The sequence below is a fragment of the Siniperca chuatsi genome, linkage group LG3, assembly GCF_020085105.1.
Source record: "Siniperca chuatsi isolate FFG_IHB_CAS linkage group LG3, ASM2008510v1, whole genome shotgun sequence".
In the NCBI taxonomy this organism is placed as follows: Eukaryota; Metazoa; Chordata; class Actinopteri; order Centrarchiformes; family Sinipercidae; genus Siniperca; species Siniperca chuatsi.
Window position 1 is genome coordinate 17792327 of NC_058044.1, and position 18734 is coordinate 17811060.

Here is an 18734-nt window from a genome sequence, read left to right on the forward strand (position 1 = left end):
CCTCTTCAGCCCCCCCTGGGGGCTGCGTTTGACAATCTTTGTAACTGCTGCGTTTGACAATTTTTGTAACTTCGACAATCGACAATTCAAGGATTTGAACTTCTCTCTCAAGCTCTCCACTGTACCACCCCAACCAGCTGGTGCTGTGACTGCAGCTGTTGCAGGTAACCATAGATAACAAGTAAGCTAACTTAGCTAGCTAATATTAGTTGCCTTGCATGGACTAATCAAAAATCAATCATATTAGCATGATATTGTTTCTGTGTAAAATAGTTTTACCATGTAGCTACTGAGTTGCAAAGTGAAAATGAGCTGCTGGTTCCAGGAGTTATTTTTTACCACCATAAATTCCCATTTGCGTTTCTCCTACCATGCTGCTATGCTGATGATGTCCAGCTATTCTTCTTACGCCTATCTGACGCTTGAAGCACACAACACTGTTTTCCTGGCAGTTCGATGCCAAGGCACCACCTGAAGAAGACTGAGCTTGTGTTCCTTCAAGACAAAAGAATGCTTGTGCCGAGACCTGTCTATCACCATTGATAATATCGTGGTGACGCCAACTTGGAAAGCAAACTGGGTGTCACCCTATGACAAACTGTTGTCTTCAGCAAACATCACAGCAGTAGCCCACTCCTGTAGATTCATCCTGTACAACTTCAGGAGAATTCGCCAACTGTTTACTAGTGATGCAGACCAGGGGCTCATGCAGGTGCTTCTCAGCTCCTGCCAGGACTACTGCAACTCCCTACTTATTTCTATGGGAGCTGCTGCTTCGGACACCTGACCTACCACCTGGAGCTAGTCCAGAATGCTGCCGCCCATCTGAAGTTCAACCTCCCCAAGTTTTCCCATGCCACTCCACTTCTCTGTTTACTACACTGGCTCCCTGTTGCAGCCCGCATCCAGTTTAATACTCTGGTGCTAGCCTACAGGGAAGTGAAGGTAACTGCTCCTTCCTACCTCCAAACCATGTTCTAACACTCCACTCCGGCGTGACAATTGCATTCCTCTGCCTTTAGGCTATTGTCTGCACCATCATCGCACCACCACGTACACAGACACACAATACAGTGTAAACAGAAGTTTGTCCGCTGTCCATCCTGTTTGCATTTGTTTTGGAGTACATCGGGGCGTTTAACGTGCATTCAGACTGAACGCAAAGTGAAATCTGTATGCCACTGCATACAAAGTCAATCAAAAGATGCAATTAGATGTGAACAAATGTGGATTCACCTAGGACGTGCAAAATGAGGCTATACTGTGGTGAAATATACTGATGGCAACAACACCGCCAACAATTTCTATCATTACCCTGACCACTGTCATTTTCACAGGGCACCGTTAATACAACAGAGCACCCCTGTCCTTATTAGCAGTTTATTTTGCTTTGCCACAAGAGTGCATCTTTCTATTAGTCAAACAGAGGCAGAGTGACCACAGCAAGGCCAGCGAATCAGGCTCCTTTTACTACCATTATTACCATTTGCTAGTCAACTTACTGAAGTGTGACCAGTTTGTGGGAACGGAGATGTAACTTTAAGCAAGAGACAGCAAGCATTTTGCATGACTGACAACAAGGAAACTTGCTGCTTTAAGATCGAGTTTATTACTTATCACCCAAGCACCTTTCCGGCGTTGGATTGGGGGGAGCTGTGCCTGACCATTTCATTAACTTTCCGAAAACCGACAATCTGACATTCACAACCACTTCGCGCTGTAATTGACCAGCTGCACAGTGGTAAGAAAGGAGCCAGGGTTTGAACTTCTGTTTGAAAATGTATGCTCTTATCCCCATATTTAAACAATGTTGTGTCTCTCCCTTCTCTATGATGGCCAGCTTTTCACTACGCCTTCCAGTGTGGCCATTCTGGACAGCTATAAACACTTTTGATTTCCGACATGGTCGGACACATTGTACAAACTAGTTCTGATCAAGTATACCCCAGCCCTTACAGCTGCTTAAACTTGTTGGTCTGGCATACCGGAGGTACAGGAGAAGAAATGAATCTGCTTTTATGTAGCCAATATCGATTAATTAAATATATGCCTTTATCAGCCCAGATCCCAATACTGCTGGCTGGGGGCATTCTTATTAATTAAAGCAAAACAGAACTACAGGGACAATAAAACATCATGACATGAACATTAAGTGATACTGGACAACGTAATACTAAGAATAGAATACATTTTAACTGGCTGGATTCTGTGCCAAGATACAGACTGATGCATAACTGACTGGGGCATTGAACTCATAGACTGCCAAGTTTGAGGCACCAAGTTGTCAGCAACCAAATTCATCTTTGTTGGTTGCTGACAACTTGTCCCAACAAAGCTTGACAGTTTGTGAGTCGTAACCATTGCCCAACATTGCCACTTGCTTACATACTGTTAGAGCAGTTGCTATACATTTTATGAAGTAACTGTTGCTGGGGAACCATGCCCAGTTACCTAACATTCGAGTCTTTGGCAGAACTACAAACCGAAAAGGTGGTTGCTGACTCCAGGCTCCGGGAAGCAATACCAGCACCAACCAACCAAAGTCTTTGGTAAAGCTTTGGTGAACCCCAGGAATGTGATCTCTTCCTCAGTGTTTCTGAAACCCCTTGCACCAGCATCTCTCTCCAAAGTATGGCAGATCTTGAGATATCTTGTTCAGGCAGCTCAAGCTTGCAGACAACTCCAAACAAGTCAACCTTCAAGACTACAAAGACCAGCAAAAGCCAAAAGATCAGGGAGGCAGTGTGATGCAGCCTGGAAGAGCCTATAGGCTAACAGCTGGCTTTTTGCCGAGTTTGGCCATTTGGAACAAGTAGTTACACTTTTGCCTGCACATGTGGTTTCGTTTTAAGCATGCTTAAGCCTTAAAACTATCATCATAAACGTGGATTGACATAACCATAGACATCTGCACACTAAAGGTGTGTTCAGACAGAAAGCAAACCATATTTTAGACATGACACAATGGCAAAGCAATTGCACACATCCACTCTTCACACAGGGTCGTCCGTTGCTAGCTATCTTACAGCTAACATCTGTACAGTCAGTACATTTGGTGTTTACGGCAAATAAACACAGACTGCACAAACATTCCAGTGGTCAAATTCGAGCAAACAATGCAAGGCAAAAACTGAGGCAGGGTTCTTTTCCATTGAGACCTCAGCACCTGAATCGTAGCAGCATGCTCTTGATTCACTGGTGAGCGCAATTAAACTTTTGCGAAGCACATGCACTGAGGATGGATTAAGACAAAATCGCTGCATCAAAAATGCCAATCCTCCCATTCATTTTGAATAGGGGTGTACGTTCAGGCTGTGGCAGTGGGTGGGGGCAGGGGATGCCGTAAAAAATCCTTGCAGCAACCTGCAGTGGAAAAGTTCAACCAGAATCAACTTTTGGAGACACGCAACCCGACATCACGCTGCAGTGGCCAATCCGGCGATCAGACCAGTCAAACTGCTCCACAATCTGAAATATCACTAAAACAAAGCACTATCCAGGCGGAGTTCATGGACTAAACTATGATACTCTCCCAGTTGTGTCCTCGCATGGTTTATTTCATGTACCCGGCTTCGGCGTTTGCGACTGGCTTTCAGTCGATGCTGAAAAATAGCAATACCAAGAAGCTTCCCTTGGTTTGTGTTCATTTGTTTGAGATAGAGCGACAGAGACAGCGGTGGTCGAGTCACCTAGAGTGCACAAATAAACGCGGCCACACCTCCACACACCGCCGCATAAACCTGTGGCTAATTGCCGCTACGTCTGATTTGGTCTGAATTCAGCCTAAGTGCTGGGTTAGCTTATTTTGGCTAAGAATCCAATCTGATACTTATATTTAGTTAGATTTAGCTTAACTATATATCTGACACATTCCTGATCAAAATATTATAAATTCATAAGCTTAAATTATCGATATGAAATGAATGAAAGTTTAACTGGGAAGATGCAACTCCTGAAATTCAATACATACACGGTTGTTGTTGCTGCGCAATGCGTTTGTTAACCCCGATTTACAACAGTTTCATTTTGTTTGGCTAACTCATGACATAAATGTTGATACAGCTTTGAAAATCTAAAATTGAGAAACCTACTAACAGCATTGAACCCACCCTTATGGTAGCCAATAGGCCACCTTGGTGCCATCGGCGTGCCCAATGCATTTTTCACATTCATACACTAATTTTCACTCACATATGCATTAAATTGATGGTTTTCTGTAATTCACACATAGGTGTCTGTTACATAAATGTTCCTTTTGGCTTTATTCAAACACTCCCAATAGAGCCAACCCTTACGCAATATTTAGCACCTGGTGCACTGTGGTGAGTTGTAAATAAATTACATGAAGGAGTGTTTTATGTTCTTTCATGGCTGTGTCAGTGATAGATTTAAATCATATTTGACCATTGTGAGCATGAGGCACGCTCGCCTTTTCTCACAGTGTCCACTACTACTACTACTAGTCCAATACATTTTCTCATCAATTTCATAATTTAATAGATAAGAGAAATCTGCCCCCCATTTTATAAAGACAGACAGCACATATGCATTGAATAGCAAGATGCTAGGTTGGGACTCTTGTTACATTCCTATTTGCTCAAATGCTGTATGTAAAGCATTATGATGGAAATTAAATTCATCAGTGCAGTTTTCATTAGTAGAAACTGAAAATATTAGGAGGGAGAAAGCTCATCTGATTAATTTGGTGGTTGTACAAGGATGTTTTTTCTCTTCTTTTTCCTCACACTGCAAGAGGGAAAAAAATGTATTTTTAAAGACTAATCCGACATGAATCTCGTCAACAACTTAAAATTGTCTTATTTGCGATGTTTCGTGGTTTAGGAAACAGATTTTATTCCCTTTGTGCAAAAAGGAGATGATAATTGAGTAATAATTTATCGAGTGCTCTTGGTAAGGCGAACAAGAAGACCTGCGTTTAATTTCTTTTTCTGCATGTTTCACCTTGCGCTGCTGTGGCCTTTACGTTAATCTAACGGCAATTCAGACATGGTTCAGACATTTTACTAGATCCAACCTTGTAAGATTGCCGCCATGTCTTGGGCACTTATTCAGACATGCGAGCGATATGTTAAATTGCCTTCTCATTTACATAACGAGCTGCATGTCTGAAAGGGCTAAAGAGTGATAAATAGGGCAATATTGCGCAGAGGGGATTGCCTTAGCACTGAAAATTCAGACAGTGGGCTCCCACGACTAAATGAATGGAACAGACACACTGAAACACATTACACAAGGCAATGGGAGTGGGAAGAGACATAGGTGTATGTACGTGCAAGCCTAAACATATATGTGAGACATCTACTTGTCTCCCAACTTCTCTCTAAAACCTTAAACACTGAAAATCACCAACAATGTCTTTTAAAGTGGCTTATTAGTATGACATTTTTTAGTAGGGTTTAGATTTGAAAGACAGGGTTTACTTCGAAACATGACTGAATTGTCAATGTGTTGCATGTAAATACGTTGTGAGCACTAGTGTAGACCATAAAAATCACAAATAAGGATAAAATTTGTGTAATAGGGCCCCCTTAAAATAGACACACAAATATGCAGGCCTGACTAATTTAGTACGCCGTAAGAGTGCAATGCACAATATTAATTTAAAACAAGCCTTTCTAATTATCAGTATGGCAAGCCAGAAATAATGAATAACAAACACAGGGTATTTTGAGACTTAACCAAGATCATATTTCTTATCACTCTCATTTTCAGCCTGAAGCAAAGAAACCGGCTGTAACTGGTTGAAACCGGTTCTTATGGAGTTGGTATGGTTTGAAAAACTTAACTACAAAAGAGAGATTTTAGGTATGGACTTTTTCCGTCACCTGGAACCTGCTACCCGAATTGATTTACATCAACGTTTGTAAAAATAGCATTAAAATAAGGCAGAAATTTCCAATTATGATCAGATGAGACACACACACACACACTGCAGATTTTTTTTTTTTACATTACAGACAAACTAATCAAGTCTGTATCCAAATTTGGCTCAAATTAATATGATTAAAAAAATAAGGACTGGGTTGACATTTTAATCAATATTTACATGCCGATAGAAGTATTTCTTATTCGTATATTTCTTATGATACTTGCATTCACACCATTATGGATTTTGTTCATTATCATTTTGAAAGAGCACTGCTAAAGTGTTTAAGTTGCATGTTATAAACAATACCGACAGTATTCAGAAAGTATACATACCAGTTTGTTACATGTGTTGGAAACAGTGAAAAGCTGTATATTAAATGGCATGTTCACAGATTCCCTTATGTTGGTGCATACTGTAGCTCTATTATTGTAACATGAAATGGCTGATTTCTCAGTCATGGAGTGTGGTCATTTTTGAATTGTAAAAGTTCAAGTTACAGAACATCTGGCGAGATTTGGTCTCTTACCATCTAACGATCTAATGAGTCGCAAGTTAGCTGAAATGAAAGGTTTTATACTCCCCTTTTAAATACTGCTTAAGGTAAGCCCATATAAGACTCACATGCATCTCAATTATGTGACTGAATTCACCACAGACATGTATAACTGATCATACAGAGGTAAAAGACTTATGTAGGTAGGGCTTCCATGGACCTATGGTGGGTCATGGGCCAACAGCTGCACAGCACTGACTTACATTTAGCAACAAACCTGTGAACCCGGATTGAGAAAGGTGCCACCACCAGGCACATATACCCCTCTTTTTTGCCATATCAAGGACATTTGGAGGTTTTATTTTTAAACTGTAGCCAGGCTGAACCTCAATTTTCCTACATTCTTATTTATTATAAATTTGAATGTTGCTAGCTCTGCAAATTGTTGTAGCAGTTGTACGATCAATAGGAAATTCTCAACGATTGTATTGGATGAGATGTACACAAATTTAGCTAAGCAAAAAATAACTGATTTCTAACATCTACAGGAAAGCTTTTGAAAAATGTAGGTGGAGCCTTTCAAGGCTGCTTCCTCTTCAGCAGAAAAAAAGACTGTGTAATGAATTACAAGTGCACCATGTGAGCACTGCCACTGGGTGAAGTGGGGGAGGTGAAACTAGAAGCAGGGCTGTACCATGTTCCCAAAAGGTAAAAGCAAACCTGAAACAGCTCACTTTGTATGCACTAAATTGAGTCCATTTTTTTAAAAACATCATGAATATGATGAAACAGTCCAATTGTGCAGACTGCCAAATTCCCCAAACTGTGGCTGACTTATGGCTCTCAGGTTCATACAGCAAACACTCAGTTGGTCACTTATCTGTAAATCACTTCACCTACATCAAAAAAGATGCAGAATTTTTTTCTCTGTTAGAAACCCACAGGACAGGGCAAAGAGGAAAAACTGCTAAACTCTTGTATTACCATTGACATTAAGCCACACCCACATCCTAGGACAGTGTGGTGCATGGAAAATTACTGGGCTGTACCACGTTAGACCAAGAGGGGGGTTTAAATGCACAATGTAGGGAATGCAGCAGTATCCTCTTCACTTGAGCCCATTTTTGTATTCTGTAGCACTTAGGCCCCAATTTAGTGTTGATTTTCATTGTGTGGATACTCTCTAATAATCGTCATCGTAATCGTTCATTAAATTTTGGAAGTATTTATAAGAAGCCAAAAACTCTTCATTAAAGCTCTACCGAGGGCGATAATTAAAGTGACAAAGCTAATTTATCATTTTTCTGATACCTACATCACTTATTATCTCAGGGAAGACAACTTCCCACCAAAATCTGTCTTCATTTTGCCCCTCCCCCAAACTGTCACCTCTGCAGTATGCTGGATGTGCTTGCTGCTTGTTGTAGCACCAACACAACATAGTCGCCTCACCGCCTTGGTAGGGTTGGACCTTCAAGACTTTAGTGAGGTACAAATACATCGGAGACACAAATGTATGTTTCCAGTTGCTAAATGGGGATGTCACTGAATTACATCAAAAAGTATTTGATTACGTGCATTAGACTGAGTTAGTGTGAAGGCATCTGGGTCACTTTTTTCTTTTTCTTCATATGCTTGTGTGTGTATTTGTGTACAAGCTTTCGTCAATCGAGCTGTCACAGCTTAGCGACAAGAATAGGGTCACACTTTAAGAGCAGCGATGTGCAAAAGAGTTTGTTTTTTTTTTTACATAAAACAAAAAAGGACATTATTAGTAATAAGAAAAAGTTCCCTTATTGTAATATTTAATGTAACTTCATTGAGAATTTATATCCATTAGCGATTAAATAATTTTATAAAAGCAATTTACGTGATTGCGAAACTCGCGAGACAGCTTTCACAAACGACAAAATTTCAGGGAGACATCAGTCGCAATGGTTGTAAAAAAAAAAAATTACTGTTAAAGTGATCAAAAAAACCATTGCTATTATCCAAATGTTATTGATGTCTTATCCATTAAGCTAGTATCTAAGCAGGTGCTAGCTACGGTTATGCTCTACACCCGCTACAATCCCAACCTGTAGGGCTCACTGTAAAATGTGCCACACCAAAAAGAGAAAAAAAAGTTTTTTGTAATTCATTACAAAATACAAATACAAATTTCTTATATTCATCAGCCCAAGTTCCAAAAGCATATTATCTATTTGCGTTAAATATAATAGCATGTGAGGGCTGCTCGGCTAGCATGCTAGTTGCAATACCTCGACTCACCGACTCTTCGCGTCGACGAGCGATGTTCCCGCGATTTTCAGTCTCGGTCCCTATCAGGCTGTCTCCTCCTCCCGCCGCTGTCAAACTCTCCCGGACCCTTTTGTGTGCAACCGTCGCGGTCAGGATGTGGTATCAGTCCACCGGTTTCAACATTCAACGGGTAAACTAGTGAGCTGTGCCACAACAACTGTGTAGTTGTGCGTTCGCGGACTCAGCCGACTCCTCTCCTCTTTCGCTCACAAATAGACTCCTCCTCTTTTCGTGCACAAAAAAATCCACCATAACCATACGTCAGCCTCGGCGGCGGTTGGTCGACGGCGTCGCGGTTTCCTTCAGGTTTTTTTTAGTCTCTCTACTGGCGGCGGTGTTGAAGTCGGTAGCTAAAGCCGGCAAGGTATGTATGAACAGATCCAGGACGACGTGATCAATCGGTTTGTATGGATTTTCAGACAGGACTAACACAAGTGTGTTTTAGAGCAGCAGCACCTCTGCTTGGAGTAACCAAACTGCAGTGTGGTCGAAACAACCTCACAGAGCCGACGGTTGGAACCAGGGACAACAGGGAGCAGAACATTAGCATGGGAAGGGAGGGGGGTGTGATCTGTCCACGACAGGCAGACTGCGGGGCTGGGGGGGAGGGACTAAATGGTGGTGGAGGAGGAGTCAGGCGAACAACAGTCTGAAGAATTGTCTGTAAACTACAGGCAGTGGTGTCATTGTAGGTTTGTAGGTAATGCATCATAAGGATGTAGGTGTTTTTGAGTTGTCCTGTATGCGTTCAAGTACCCAACATTTGAGTGACCTTGAGTGGTTTGCGCTCTGTTTAATTGTGATTTTTTTTAAATTGCACACATGAGACGAGAAAACGTATAAACGCAAAATATGGATAAAATACTAACCCAGCTAGTGTGGTAACCTGGAAAGGTCATTTTCTTAGCTTGGGTTACAAATAATAGGGTTTTCTTTTAAATTATTGATTTCATGGCTTCTCACAACAGGACAAAAAGACAAGGATACATCTTTTTATTCTTAGCCTTCTAAAAATCAAATCCATCACATTAATGAACAGCATATCAGTCTGTAGTTTTTAGCAGTCTTTGTTCTGACATTATACAGCATGATACAGGTCAGCCATTTTGTTGACTGACTTTGTGTGTATGAAACTTCCCAAGGAGGCCAGCAGAGGGAGCAAGTTATGGTGATGTTGTAATCATGAGCGTTAAGATGTTCCTGTCCTCAGGGATAAACCCTTGAGCCTACTGTCATCTGTGTCATAGCTAGTTCCCTTAGAGGTTGTATGTTCATACTCCAATCCATGTGATCTGGAGTAGAAATTGGTACCTGGGCTCTCCCTTGCCCTGTGCTTTTCTCTCTTTGTCTCATACACTCTCGCACACCAGACAAGGTCTGCTAGTCGAATAGAAAGAAGCCTTGAGGTCAGGCAAGTCTCTTTTGTCTTTTGTCTACATTTGTGAACAAATGCAGCTAGGCTACACTACAACATAATGCCGCTACATTGACATTTTTCGACATGACCGAGCTCTTATGTTTAGGGAACACTAATGCAGATCACAGGCTCCAGTGGGCAGCACACAAAGCAAAATGATTACATGAAACAGACTGAAGATCAATAATACAACTGCATCTGCTATAATACCTTGTGTGTGTGTTTGGTAATTCACTGTTAAGAATCGGCAGTAAATGATGAAAAACAAACAAGCAAACACAGACATCGCAATGGTTGAAGAAGAATTCGCACATAGGTTTCCGCACAAATATGGAATAAATCCCCACCAATTAAAAAACTCAGATATTTATTGTTTAATCTAACAATTTTAAAAATGGAAGTTTTTATTTGCATTTCTTTCATGTTACATAAGCACAATACAGTCTAGTCTATTGTAAGTTAAAGCACCTGTGGAGCAGATGACCTACATAAGCTCCTTGTTTTTTTGCCTTTATTTGACAGAGAACAAGATGTGGGCTGTGTTACGTTTGGCTTAGCATTTGCTTGTTGTTGTCAACCCCTGGTCTTTTTCTTGTGGAAGAAGAAAGAAAAGGCGGAAGTGAAGAATAAGGAGAAACTACACATACAAGTTTGCCAACAGACTGACTTTAACCCCAGCTCAACACGATGAATCAGCCGAAAGGCCACTGATAAGGGCAGACTGGTGTCAGCGGAGCCACAAAAACTATGAGCGATAGTCAGGCACTCACGGTGTGTCAGGGCCTAGACCCTCAGTAGAAGCAAGAAAACCCCCAGAAAATCTCACCAGAAAAAAGTAGCAAATTTACGAGAAAACAACAAAGAGTTCCCCACCAGGACAGCTGAGGGCGCAATAGTTCAAAATAACAAACTATAATTTGGACAATGATGTGATAATAGTGACAGCTAATGAAGAAAAACACCTCTATGAATGTTGTCTGTCTGATCAAGTAGGGCCAGCACCCACCTCCACTGCATAGCTGTAAAATAGCTGCTGAAAAGTGGGAGGTGAGCACAGTTCTACTTCAACAAACAAAGATTCCAGTAGCATTAGCTCAGCCCGCTAACAAACTCACTGACCGTAAACAAGGTGCTTAGGTTAAACAGATATGACAGAGACCTCCTCAATAAAGCCAGTAAGTATGTTTTAAAATTTGCAGTTTCATTCACAGGTTTGTTTGTTTGATCCGATTTCTATTCACATAGCTTTTTTAAAAAGGCATTTCAATGAAGAGCATACAGTAGTACAGTCTTTGAATTTAAGTACAACACCAATTTTGGATTCGGGAATTTACCCCACCCCCCCAGGTTATGTCAACCAGTAACAGTGAAGACAACAGCTCGCAAAGTTTTTTGGTCGTTCTGTATCCCCCGCGTGTCATGCACACTTCATCACTCACAGGTCTACTACACAGGTAAAACAGGTTTAAATCACAGCATCACTGATATACATGTTAAATATATACCAGTGTGTCTTTTCACCTTTGGTCCTTTTCATGTCTTTAAACTTGATCTGTTTCTGAAATTTACTTTTATATGGTCTGGAAAATGTGTTGCTGTTAATTATCATAGATTTTAACAAATAAGTTGTATCAGAAAAAAAATCCAAGTGCAATAACAAATTAAGGAAATACAGTTGGGATCTGTACTAAAAATGTTCCATACCTCTAAAGCCTCTAAAGAGGGATAGCATAGAATAACTGCATCTAGAGGAAAGTCATGATTTAATCATCAAAATGTAACATTTTAACTTGTTAAACATATTGTCACAGTTAGTTAGTTGAAGCTCTACAGGATATATGAAGAAAAGAGCTCCATAAGGAACTTAGCTGAAATAGAAAAAAAATGCTCAGATGTCCTTGGTCTAGTGACATCTAGAGGCAGTGGTGGGCATTTTATTTTGTTTCCTGTTTGAGGGTGTGACAACAATGACCTTGAAAATTATATGTGTTGCAAGCAGATTTTATGCAAGCTTCTCAAAACTGGGCTGTTTGGTTGAGATGTAATTTTTTTTCAGTGTTAAGATGCTGTCCAGCAGCTTCTTGATAGAGCGCTTTTGCAGAACCATGTTGTGAAAATGAGTTGCAAGAAAAAAACACTCTCTCCAAGCGTTTCTCTTCCTTTCTTGTTCTTTCTCAGCAACACTACAAACACTGCTACGTTTACCATCTGCAGTATCTGTGCTTCTGTGCAAGAATGATTCACTTAGAATATAACAACATATCAATGATTTATTTTTTCTTCTATCGTACTCGTGTTTGTCCTGGAGGCTCGGGAGTTGTTACAACAGAAAAGGCAGTTAGGTGGTTAAAATAACAAAGGGTGTGTCCCCTTGGATCATGAACACGCTCAGCTACTTTTATGGCAGTTTGCATGTTGCAGGTTGAGATATTGTGTATGTAAAGGTTACATTTTAGCCTGAGGATGGCACAAGGCTCATGAAGTGTTGAAATGGAAACGATTCATCCTCTGGGGTGCATGAATCTACTCAGTGAATCTCATGTCAGTCTGCTCATCAGATGATTGTGTGCAAGTAAAAACACAAAAAGTAATTAACAATCATTGTCTGGGGAAAATTTTGTCACGTAGACATAACCTGGTCCACTCAAATGCAAGTGACAAAAATTGGTTAAAAACGTGGTAAATTCTGGTGTAATTCCTTAGGTTTTTATAAAATGAATAAATCATATCCAGTTGACGAACTTCCTTTGCGTTATTCTGACCTGCACTTGATTCGAGGTACTAGAGAAAAAAAGGTCATGCAGTATCTAAAATTGAATGATTTCATCTTCAGGGGAGCATGAATGTGCTTGATAAATTTCATGGCAATCTCCTCATTGTATTTTCATATTTCTTGTATAAGATTTTGGCATAATGGTGTTGCTACACAAAAGGCAGGGGTCACCAAATGCTTGATTCATCATCTAGAGGCCACAAATAACCCGATCGGGCAAGTGGTAAAGAAGAATTAAACACGTCGGTTTTTACCGTAGCTGATGATGGAAGTAGCTAAGGAGTGAGCCCTCTCACTTCCTTCTCATCTCTCTTGAGAGTTGCACATACCGATCGCAAGTAGGCATGGGTACTGAAACCTGGGCCCGGGGCTAAATCAATCAAGACCGTAGTATTATCACGCTGGCTGCTGCTCTCTTGCTGTCTGTGTAGGGGCAGTCAAGGGTCAGCAGTGGTGGAGGGTCTCTCTGAGGCTGTGGTGGAGATTACTGGAGCTGACAACAACTACGCTCATTACTGTAAGTAAGTGCAATAAAACTTTTGCGAGTAAAAAGCCAATACTTTATCAATACATCTGTTCAACAAGCATAAACATGTGAACATGTAGAAAGCAATATTTTAATCTGCTCCGTCTGCAGTCTTACGCAAGTACAGCGAGCTAGCGCGGAACAACATTTAGTTATGTTTAAAATATTCAATTCTAATCCTGTTCTGAATTTGTTTATTTTTAAAATAATATATTTTTTAAAAAGCAATTATCTAGTAATGAAAAAGAACCGATGAGTATCCATAAATAACTGAATCAATAAGAGCGTTGAAGAATAGTAGTATCAATAAAATCCTAAGATACCCATTCCTACTCACGAGAAAATGGCTCACTCACACTTAACAAGTCCACCTCTGGGGAGAAGGAGGGGGGGATTGTCATACCATTTTCAATATGCAAGAATATTTGTTGCTTTGCATCTATGACACACTTGTTCTGATACTTTATAAAGATTAAACATGACAACTTTAGTTTTTGTTGTTATTTGATAACCCCTAATAAATAAAACAATTTGTATAGGGTCAAGTAAAAATTGACTTTGGGCAAGTAGATTCATGGCGGGCAAGTAGAGTGGAAAAAAACCCTTAACGTTGAACCTTGCTATAAAAAGTTAGGAACCATAATTGACCATGGTCCATTTTTCCATTTGTCTGTGTAGTGTCAATTTTGCTAAATATCTTGACAGACCATATCTTGATATATTTTAAAAAACCTTTGGGAATAATGTGTGTCATTGCTCTGTTAGGGCATATTAAAAATTACATTGATTGGTATGCATAGGAGAGAGCTACATTGTTTTAATAGTCATTATACTACATACAATATCTGAAACACTGCGTGTTAGATTTTCACAAACCTCATGGGAAAGATACCATAACTCACAAAACAAAGATTTTGTAATTGAGCTGTTGTTTTCTCAAATAACATGCTCTTCTCATAATTTAACCTAGAAGGGCACTCAAAGAGCACAGACCTCCGCCAAGGCCAATAGTCCAGTCTTCTATGATATGCAAATCTGCAAGCACAACCACTATATATGTCTGGATTTATTTCCAAAACTATTAGAATTACAGTATGTCAAAATATGGTCGTGCCTAGCTGAAGTCTCATCATCTCATATCCCTGATTGCTTATTTCTTACATACCTGCTGCATTTGTTTCTACAGTGACATTTGAGGTTTTGTGTATGTTTAGTCATGGCACACCATCCACGTTAATTACAACGGGTTCACACATGCTTGATTAATTCAGTTTGATTTGCCTGTATCTTGCAATGTTAATGAAAATGAAAAATTATTTATGTATCTGCCCAGTAATTCAGATCCACTTCGAAATATGCTACAACCTTACACCAAGTTTCATGAAAATTGGGCCAGTAGTTTCTCCGTAATCCTGCTGACAGACAAACAAACAAATAGCACCAAAAAAAAACACATAACCTCCTTGGTGGAGGTTAAAATATGAGATACATGATTACTAGCTAGGGAAGCCATCGTAGTAAAGGTTTCAGTCGTAGTCATCTGGACACTTTCACGTTTTCAGAATCAAGACGTTTCGGCTCCCATCCCGGAAGTCATTCTCAATTGTGAAAAATGGTCTGAGAACTCAGAAATTTAAGCTACTCTGTGTTACTTAAGCCCTGCCCTTAGGAAGGAGTCTTCCTGAGTTTCTGCTGTTTAACCTGCCTAGTTTCACCTGAAACTGACCTTATTTTGTTTCCATGATGGCCCAGTAATCAGTAATCAGGCCTATTGTTTTCTGGCTGCACCTGCCTCATCACTGTTAAGTACCTGATTAGCATATGATTGGCTTGACCAAGGTGCTAATGCACTGTGGTAAACCGTTGGCAAGTTGAATCTCAGACCACCATTTCTGTTTAAAGAGGGGTTTTCTTTTTTCACAAAAATGGCTTCTTTGACTCCTCTTTCAAACCAACTCTTCTCTCTACTTAGAATCTTCACCTCGCTGTCTTCAAATGTGTGGTTTGTAGCTTTTAGATGCAAATGCACGGCGCTCTGTAATCCCGAGTTAGCATGTCATCTGTGCTGATAAAGTCTTTTGTGAAGTGGCTGTTTAGTCTCACCTATGTACCGTTCTTTGCAGTTTTCCTCACTGCATTGAATAGAGTAAACTACATTGCTCTGTTTTTGTGTGGGCATCTTGTCCTTAGGATGAACGAGTTTCTGTCTTAAAGTGTTGCCTGGTTTAAAGAAAACAGGAACATCGTGCTGTCTAAAGATCCTTTGTAGTTTTTCAGACAGTCCAGATACATAAGGGATGGAGACACCGTTCCTTCTTGGTTCTGTTTCCCTTTTGTCCTTTTTTTTGGCTCTTTTAACTTTGTTGAGAGCTCAAGTAGGATAACCACAGGCTGAGAGAGCATTCTGAACATGCCTTTCCTCTTTCCACAGTAAGATACCACAGTGTATTAGCACCTTGGTCAAGCCAATCATATACTAATCAGGTACTTAACAGTGATCAGGGAGGTGCAGCCAGAAAACAATAGGCCTGATTACTGATTACTGGGCCATCATGGAAACAATAGAAGGTCAGTTTCAGGTGAAACTAGGCAGGGTAAACAGCAGAAACTCAGGAAGACTCCTTCCTGAGGGCAGGGCTTAAGTAACACAGAGTAGCTTAAATTTCTTAGTTCTCAGACCATTTTTCACAATTGAGAATGACTTCCGGATGGGAGCCGAAATGTCTTGATTCTGAAAACAGTGTCCAGATGACTACGACTGAAACCTTTTCTACGATGGAACATTCCTGGATGAATGAGGGACTACACCGTCTTAGCTAGGGAAGCCTTTATAATAAGAAAATATACATTTTTCAGATTGCAAGATAATGAAATGGGGACCTCGATACTACCGAGAAACCATCTTATCAATTTCACAGAGGGACTATGTAATGATGGATCTTTATAGCGCCCAAAAAACTGCATGAGTATTTGGTTATCCTCACACATGTAAACAACACTCCTCTCTGAAACATGCAGTTGAGGCAACGCTGTCAGTGTCTGGGACGCTTTTTCATTTATTGGGGAACTTGGTGCCTCTCTCTTGGGGGAACAGCAGGAGACTAGACACTAAACAAAGGCCAATCTGAACAGATGGACTTTTATCCACATGTTTAAGGTGTCACGCCAGTGTCCACAGATCTTAAAGCTGCATTTAGAGACTTCTGATTTATGCTAGAGAGCCTCAATATTCTATATCATTTGATATATTTTTTATGGCTAGCTAGCGTGTGGCTACTGCTTTAATTTACTGACACATTAGCAGAAGAACAACATGGCTGTCTTACTGAAGTCCTGTTTGCTGCCACCTGTTGAATGTAGTAATCACTTGCATTTTATCTGTGGTTTGGTACATTAATTCAAGAAAAAAATATCATGGTCTCTTGCTAGATATTTCATGCTGTACACATGGTGTAATATCAACTCGTCATGAGAATGTAAAGGATTACCAGAGTGTAGAGTCCAAAAGAAAGATCTGCAAACTGTACTGGTAGCTCTCAATAAATTTAATCTAATAAAGCAACATTTTGATCTCACAGAGATCTTCGTCAGGTATTGCCAAATATACAAAACTTGGACACTTGGTGATTTTTGTTTGACTTGTACACTCAATTTTAATGGGGCTTATAAGGCCATTCCCTACTGAATTACCTTCAATTTAGGTCATTTAGGACATCCAATAATACATGGTCGTACAGTATACATTTTAAAAATCAGCATCAGTTTTCATACATCCGACAAAACATCATTCCTTAAACATATGAATGGACCTCAGACCTACAGGTGTCATCAGACAAAATGAATAAGAGTAGACAGTCTATGTAAAAAACAGTCTCAACCAGGTATTATCAAATGAAGCAACTACGTGTGGTTGTCATCCCTCAAGTGAACTTTCCATTGGTAAAGATAATATTTCCAGTTTGGGCATCTGCCTTTCAAAATAAATGTAGAAAAATAATGAACTACCATTATATGTGTCAACTAACAAATGAGATTGTAACATCTGCAAAGTTCGAGGAGATTCCACTTAGATCACGGTACAGACAGTCCAGAAAGGTCAGTAATATGTGATAGAATTTATAATTTATCCAATTTGTAAACATTTTTTCTAGTTTTTGTTTCAAGAGATTAACTACTCAAAATGTCTATTGGATTTATTAGTATTTGTGCATGTATTGTTCAGGCACTACAACAATCAATTTCTCTATACTTCTTGTAATCTCTGTATAAAGTGACATTTTTTTCTGTATAGTTGCAAAGCAGGAAAAACAGGATATTATTGTTACATGGTGACACATTTAATGTATCCAGTAATAAGGCACCATTTTTTTACATTTGTACATTTCTCCTGCACGTACATTAGTGACTAACCTGGACTTAGCTAATGGAACTGCAGTTAATTTACATGCTCACATGTTTGTTTTGTGAGACAAATTTCCCAGGTAGAAACTGTTGCAGTTGCAGTGTTTGAACAATGTTAGCTAATGCTAACAAACGTCCAAGACCTGATGTCTGGGGTCTGACGTCCAATCTGCTTTCGCCAAGAAGACCTTTGGTTAAGTTAAAGGAATGATGTCTGAGCTCCCATGCTGAAGTCTGATGTCCAAAAATATAACCTCTGTATGGAAGACCCAAACTGAAAATACTGCCACTACAAGCAGAGAAGGATATTGTGATAATGACATTTGATGTTGCTAGCACCAGAGCAGCACCACATGCACACTAAATATCAATCATACAGTGGTACTAACTCCTGGTTTGGGTGAACCACTGCTACCCACAGCTTGTTAGCTGAATCACCTAAAAGGAACCAACCCTTGATCAACTCCCCCCTCCATTAACTGATCAGGTGTGGACAGAGCAGTGGGAGATAGAAAATGCAGTTCTGTGGCTCCCCAGGTACAAGAGAGTCCCACTGATATAAAATGAACCCAAGCAAATGATAAAATGTATAATAATCAGCCCCAGGCGAAGCATGTATTTGGAGAAATGTATAGGACCCAAAATTGAGCCTTGTGGCACACCACAAGACAGAAAAGCAGTTGGTCGCACAAAGTTAATAACAGATACAAGAAAAAATCCACTAAGACAGATGTAAAACACACTTGAGGCTGCATGCTTCTTTGTCAGAATGTAGTGATCAACTGCGTTGAACGCTGTACTAAGGTCAAGGAGTAGTCACCTGAATTGCCTGCAAAACTACGCATCAGTGTCATTGCAGATACTACAGAGAGTTGTTTCAGTGGAGTGCATTCAGTTAAAACCAGAATGGAACGTAACAAGGAAGTTTTGGGG

General features: G+C 40.1%; 1 protein-coding gene across 4 annotated transcripts in view; it reads right to left on the reverse strand.

Annotated features, from left to right (window-relative positions):
- The window catches only part of LOC122873918 (activating transcription factor 7 interacting protein), a 30637-nt gene extending 21391 nt beyond the window's left edge, over nucleotides 1-9246 (reverse strand). The window contains exon 1 of one of the 4 annotated variants that reach the window (XM_044191260.1): nucleotides 8655-9246. The gene's annotated coding sequence lies outside the window, so the exon portion shown is untranslated. Of the gene's footprint in view, nucleotides 1-8644 lie in introns of all 4 variants that reach the window. The other 3 variants (XM_044191261.1, XM_044191263.1, XM_044191264.1) reach the window with 3 other exon arrangements.
- Nucleotides 9247-18734: the final 9488 nt, after the last annotated feature.